This window comes from Ailuropoda melanoleuca, chromosome 7 (genome assembly GCF_002007445.2).
Source record: "Ailuropoda melanoleuca isolate Jingjing chromosome 7, ASM200744v2, whole genome shotgun sequence".
Lineage (NCBI taxonomy): Eukaryota > Metazoa > Chordata > Mammalia > Carnivora > Ursidae > Ailuropoda > Ailuropoda melanoleuca.
In genome coordinates, this window is record NC_048224.1 from 61140260 (window position 1) to 61147255 (window position 6996).

Genomic DNA, 6996 nt, shown 5'->3' on the forward strand with positions numbered 1-6996 from the left:
AGCTTATAATTTCATAGTCACCTTGCTTAAAAAAGGTTAATTCAGCTGAAGATTTGCAAGAGGTGGAAGTGATGGCTGGTTTACATCACAGCAACGTGGACAACCTCAATTTTGACTCTCAGACATCCTTCTTAACGGTCCCCAGTCACTCAGCTGCATCCCTGCTCATCCCACCCCTCACCACCTCACCAGTCCTTTGACGCCCTCCCTCCTACCAGCTGGACTCCTACCTCCCTCCCTCCCTCCCACGTTGCCCTCCACCCCTACCACCAACTGCAAAACTAAGCTTCACGTTCATTTTGCACATCCCAGCTCCAAATGTTCTCCCAACCCAAAGAGGTTTTCATTTACCAGGATTTAACCTCAATAGAGAAGCACTGGGGTTTAAAACAGTAATATTTATTTCACATAAAACAGTTGCAAAGCACTCTCCGACACTAATTTTATGACAGTTATGTTTCATGCTTTAACTTCGCTTTATTCACGTGTGACACATACATTCATGTTGACAGCCCCTACAAGGTCTCATTTTTAAGTAAAAGATGTTTTATAAAACCCAGTCTAATTGTTGTATTTTAATTAATTTGAGTTTTTCTAGAATGCAGAGCATTGGGCACAAAAAAAATGAGATGAAATCACTTTCAATTTTTTTTTCATCTTTCAGTTATTTTGCTTTTCTATGGAAGGTCTAAAAATATAGGATTTACTTTCTGAACTCCCCTCACCAACATTACTGCTCTGTATCCTGAGTCTGATGTGCCTACATTTTTAAGTCACGATTTCTGGGGGAGGATACACATTTCATCAGCAGCACTGGGGAAAGCAGTTTTCACAGCACCTGATTTGACAGAACCTGAAAATTGCATTTGGTTAAGCTTTCCCATTCCCTGGCCTACCCTATAACCTCTCCTCCATTACTCATTTAGAAAAGGACATTATGCTGCTAATGGCTCTAGGCTGATGTCTCTGGGACAGGAAGAGGGAGGCACAGAGCCACAGTTCTGTGGCATTTTCTCAGGGGTCACATTGAAAAGCATGAAAGAAGTCAGGGGCCACCATTGTAACTTTATGTGAATAGATTATAATGTACAATGTGTATTGTATGTGTGTATTTAAGTGAACCTTAGTGGTGTCCTCAAGGTCTTTCATCTCTATTTTCAACCACAGTTATCATTAGGCTAATCTCACATCAGTAGTAGCAGTGAACTGGAAACCCTTTCCAGGCAGCAACATCATGGCTTTCTCATTCCAGTCTTGACAAGGCAGCTAATGCTTTCTAAACTTCAACTAAGAATAATTTGTCCTCACTCTGTTTCCTGCCAGGCTGTCTGAGCACTCCTGGCTGTGACGGTTGGCAGCTCTTGGTCCTGCCAGAGCCAGCCAGGGAAGGCTATAAATATAACATAAAAACCTCTAAGGGATTTAACTTGAGGTTGAAAGGAGTAACATTTGAAATACAAGTCTCTTCACAGAAGGAGTCCTGTTTGGAATAACTTTCACATTGTACATACCCACTCTTGCAAAAAGTTGACAAATATTGTAAAATGAACACGTAACTAATTTAAGGAATCCTAGAAATGAGACTCGTATATCAAGTAGCTTTATTAAGTTGTAGCAGAGTAAGGCAATAGAGTCCCATATCAGAGAATCGTTTTGCCTTGTTTTGTGTTTTGGAGGGGCTACTTCATTGACCTACTAAGGAAGGTCTAGATACATTTTAGAAACAATAACGGAGTTAACTTTACTTGGTGTGGCACGGTAACTCAGGGATATGAGGATGAGGCTGGATTTATTTGAGTCTTTATTTTTGTATTTTTTTAAAAAGATTTTATTTATTTGAGAGAGAGAGAGCATGAGCAGGGGGAGCAGGAGAGGGAGAGGTAGGCTCCCCCTTGAGCAGGGAGCCCGATGCGGGGCTCGATCTCAGGACGCTGGGATCATGACCTGAGCCAAAGGCAGACACTTAACCAACTGAGCCACCCAGGTGCCCCAAGCCTTTATTTTTTTTTTTAAATAATCTGTGTTTTATTCTGATTCTAAAACTCCAGCTTGTCTTAGAAAATTTGGAATATCCAAGAGTAAAAAGAAAATTAAAATCACCCTGAATCTCACTACCCAGTAATATACCTAAATAAAAGAGTAGTTATTTCCTTGGGGCTTTTCTATACATATATTTATTTTTAGGCAAAATTGAAATAGTTTTCCATTCTACCTTTTTACTTAACACAGAAGATGTGATTTAATGATGATGTAGTATTCCGTATTAAGAGCGCTTTAATCATATCTCCACTGTTGGGTGGTTCGTTTATTTCTGACTGTTCATCTTTTTTTAAAAGACTGCATCTTGTCATTAAATCTTGTACTACATCTCTGATTATTTTATATCGATTCCTCAAAATGGAGTGGAGGGTTAAGAACATTTTTAAGGCTCTTGATACACATTACCAAGTTTATTTTCAGATAAGTTGTATCAATTTACATTCCTGCCAGCAATAATAAAGTGAATATTTATTTTGCCTGTCATAAATGATATGAGGGATTAGTCAACTATAAGAGACTTGTAGTCATTCAGCAAAGATATACAGAGTGCCTGCTGCACAGTCTGAGCATACAGAAGAGAACAAGACAGAATCATGGAGCTGATACTCCAATGGGAGGGGGCAGAAAAAAATATAAATGGCGAAAAGGCTTTAAAAGACATACTGAGGCTTAGGTAGTAAGGTATAAGATGGGGAGATGTGGTAAGCCTACTTTAAACAGTTGGTCAGGGAAGTCCTTTTTGAGGAGGTTGAGTGAAAAGGAGCAGTCATTGTCACGAGCAGAGAGAAGAGAATTCCAGAAGATGGGGCACAGAGAGCTGTGGCAGGGACAGCAATAGGAAGACTGGTTCATCAGGCAGTTGGAGAAATAGGAAAGAATCATATAGGGTCTCATAGTACCTGTGAAAGAGGTTGAATTTCATTACAAATACAGGGTCATACTATTGAAGATTATTAATAAAGGCAGTTACTTGCTCCAGTTTACATGTTACGATCACTTTGACTTCTGCATAGAGGACAGGAAGAGGGGAGCCAGGCATGAATGGATGCAAGGAGATGAGTTGGGCAAGGAGAGCTGTGATTTAGACTCGGCAGGTGGTGACAGGTATGAGAACACTTTAATGTGAAGCACCTGGCCCCTCTGAGTGTGTGTGTACCTTTAACTAGATAAACAGACTTCCGTGGAAGAATTTTGTAACGGACAATCATCTACAACCTGTATATGATTCAGATCAGGCCACTAGAAAGGCCTCCAACTCCTCTGACCGACTCCATGATCATCAAAATGGAGGAGAGGAGAGATATTGAGGCAAGGATCTTCCTGCCAGGAGACTTCTTAAATAGAACAAGATAAACATTTAAATGCACATATGCTAGTTGCTCCTGACTCTACATTTATAAAGAGTGTAAGGTCTCCACATTCATTCATTCTGCCATCATCACTCTACTTGTGGAGTTTAACGTCACTTAACAGGACAGTAACAACAGCTGATGTTTTTTAAATACCTATTACGTCTGGACACAGTGATATCCTTCTAAAAGCATTATCTTATTAATGCTCACAACCACCAGACCAGTGAATAGTGTCAACCTCACATTACAAATAAGGAAACAGAGACTCAGTTTAAGTGATTTGTCCAGCACTGTGGATTTCTTCTGCTCTACTAAGTAGCTCAATTTTAGAATCTGTGAGGTGATGTAGGGAGAATTTGTGCTTCCATGGAAAGCAGCCTTTGGGTGTTACCTAAAGTTATCAAGAACTAACAGCAATTCAAAGTATTCCTTGTCTATAGATATGTAAATGAATCCCATCCCATGAGGGACATCCTGCTTCCTCTGGAAAAGCCAGGTTTACTCCTTTTGTACAATCTTCGGACATTGCTTGACTACAAATAAGTATGTGTTTTTTGTCCTTTGAACCAGTTCTAAAAACTAGTTCCCTCATCTAAATAATGAGCCAATAAAATCTTCAGTACTTGTTCATTCTGTAGTTGTAGAAGAGCCATGATTTTACCTTTTCTTTGAAAAATATCCTTTCACAATGAAAAGAGAGGAAGAAAACCGCCATCCACTCCTTTCAGGGGCTCTTAGCCTTGGTGTAGTTTGACATCTACTAACTCCAGGTGGGCTAATCCAACCCAGCCTGCTGCCAAACAAGTTCCAGGGCCTGTCTTCTGTTTTCCACTTTTGCTTCATTGATGCTGTTTTTTCTGCTTCAGACCAGATCTCTGGGCAGGTTCCTTCCTCCCTTCCGACATACCAGAACTGACTCGGGATTTTATCTTCTTGGTCCAGAGGCTCTAAGATAAAGTTTAATGGAAATTTAAGACAAAAGCCTGATTCACTTTAAAGGGATAGAAGCTTCCCTCTACAGAGTCATTATAAAGATAAATTGAGATACTGTGGAGAAAAGCACTTGTAAGCCTAAAAGTACAAGAATTTATTAGAGGTTTTTTTTCCTTTTTTGCATTTTATAGTTATAACATGGAATTTCTCCCTCTTGCTTTCATTTTTGAGCAAAATCAAGCACCTGCTAGGTAGACAGCAGCAGGCTAAACAATGTGAGGAAACTAAGATTGATCAGTGTGGTGCTAGCCTCAGAGGAGCAAATAATACAACAGGAAGGGCATGTTTGTGTATAAGCTGTGGATTGAGGGCAGGGTTTGACGCAGGCAGCAGGGGCACAGTGTTGTAAGTATTTAGGAGGCCACCCTCAGCAGGCCCACTGAGACTTCAGGAGGTGGAATTTCAATGGTAGAGATGAGGGAAAGCATCACGGCTAGGGAAAGGAAGGGGCAGGGGCAAGAGATGTGTCCCAGTGTGTCCCAGAAGCCAGCTCCCTTGAAAGTAGGTTTTAAGCTACCTGGGTGTAGTAACTGGAGGGTGAAGAGACACATATCTCTTGGACCCTGTGCGCCTGGGTCTAGTATTCGGCCTGATTGTACCCTGGGGGTGGGGGGCGGCGCTGTAGTATCTGTGACCAAACCCCCAAAGACAGAAATAAGATTGCATGTGAGAGTAAAACTCAAATGAATACAACCAGGGCCAAAGCAGAGATGGCAGAATTACCTTATAAAAGAAGACCCATGCTAAAGACCATCAGAAAGCAGCTGTCCACAACAGAGACAAAGAAAAGGAACACTGAAGCCTGGTTGATATGTCCACTCATGCCTGTCAAGGGGAAGGAGCCTGGTTCCACTGAGCCATGGGATGGTATCCCTGGCATATCAGACCCACATCAGGTCACAAAGCCACATCTGCTTCCTCTAATTCTGTACTCACCTGTTGACTTTCTGGCTTCTGACACAACCAGAGGAGGAAGGCCTGGCTGGGGAATATGAAGACCTCATGCCCCAGGCAGTTATTTCATAATGTAAATTCATTAAACCAGCACTTGGTTTATATACTTGAGCCTCTAGTCATGGTGGAATGAGACTCTGAAGCCATCAACTCCCCAAAGAAGCCTAAAGGGCCATTGCCCCTGACAGGTCTCTGATCATTCCCTTTAATGTCTAGGGTGGGAAAGCATGGGCTGGTCCTAGGGGAGAGTGGAAGATAAGTCAGGTAGGCAGACTGTGGAGCCCTTGAGTGTCTAGCTCAGGAGTCAGGACTTCATTCAACAGGCAATGAAGGATGAAGAAGGCTGAGCTCTTGGGGGTCATAAGGATTAAACAAGCCCATACATGTAAAGCACCTAGAAGAGTTCTTAGCACCTACTAGCAGCTCAAATGGTATTGTTATCCTCATTAGAACTTCACAAGTCCTTATTGGTCTACAAGGCCCTAGGCAGTGTGCCTTTAATCTCTATGTTGTGAGCTGTTCATATAGGCCTTGATCTGGCCCCGTCAGGATGCCAAGTGGTCACCCAGCTCAGGGCCTTTGTGCTGGCTGCTCACTCTACTGGAAATGCCTTCTCCCAAACACCCCAAGGCTTCTTTCCTCCCAACCTTCTGAGATCTGCCTGATGACTATAAACACCCCAACACCCCTTCACCCCAACACTCCTCTCCCTTTTCATGCTTCATCTTTCTCCATAGCAATCCTCAGCATCTGACATGCTCCATGTTTCACATGCTGATCTGTTTGATTGCCTATCTCCCCATGGACAAGCCCTGGGATGTAAGGTCCTGGAGTGCTGGAACTTTGGTCTCCTTGGTTCACTGCTAAGGCCTAGAAGAGTGCCTGGCACATAGTACATGCTTAATAAATATTTGATGAATGGATGATTGAAGGAGCTTGGAACAGACTATCAACAAGGGAATAAGTCAAGAAAAGACCTATATGGTGACAACATAATATAATAAAAAAACATAAAAAAAAGATAGGAAAAAAGGAGAGGGATTCAGAAGATAGGGAGAAAGGGGATTGTTCACAGTGGAAAAGCATCCTGGGCTATGGAGTCAGATAGAGCTAGTGTAGATACTCCCTGCCATTTATTACATTACTGTGGCATTCTCTGAGTCTTCATTTGTCATCTCCAGAATAGGGATAATGATACCTGCCTCACGGGGCACAAAACCTATGAGGCCCTCAATACCTTTCAGTTGCTGTTCCTCCTTTTTTCACTTTACAGTCACCAAATGTAGATCTATTTCTCCCTTAACACTCACATACATATGGGGCACCTGGGTGGCTCAGTAGGTTAAGCATCTGCCTTCAGCTCAGGTCATGATCCCGGGTCCTGAGATCAAGACCCATATCAGCCTCCCTGCTCCTCGGGAGCCTGCTTCTCCTTCTCCCTCTGCCTGCTGCTCCCCCCTGCTTCTGCTCTCTTTCTCTCTCTGTCAAATAAATAAATAAAATCTTAAAAAAAAAAGCACTCACATACATACATAATTTTAATAAATGGGTCATATTACACTATGCATATTATACTTTTTATATGTAACCTTTTCTCTTTTTCTCATCTTAACCATTTTTTTAAGTTTGTTGAGACACAATGTTTCATAGTTTCAGG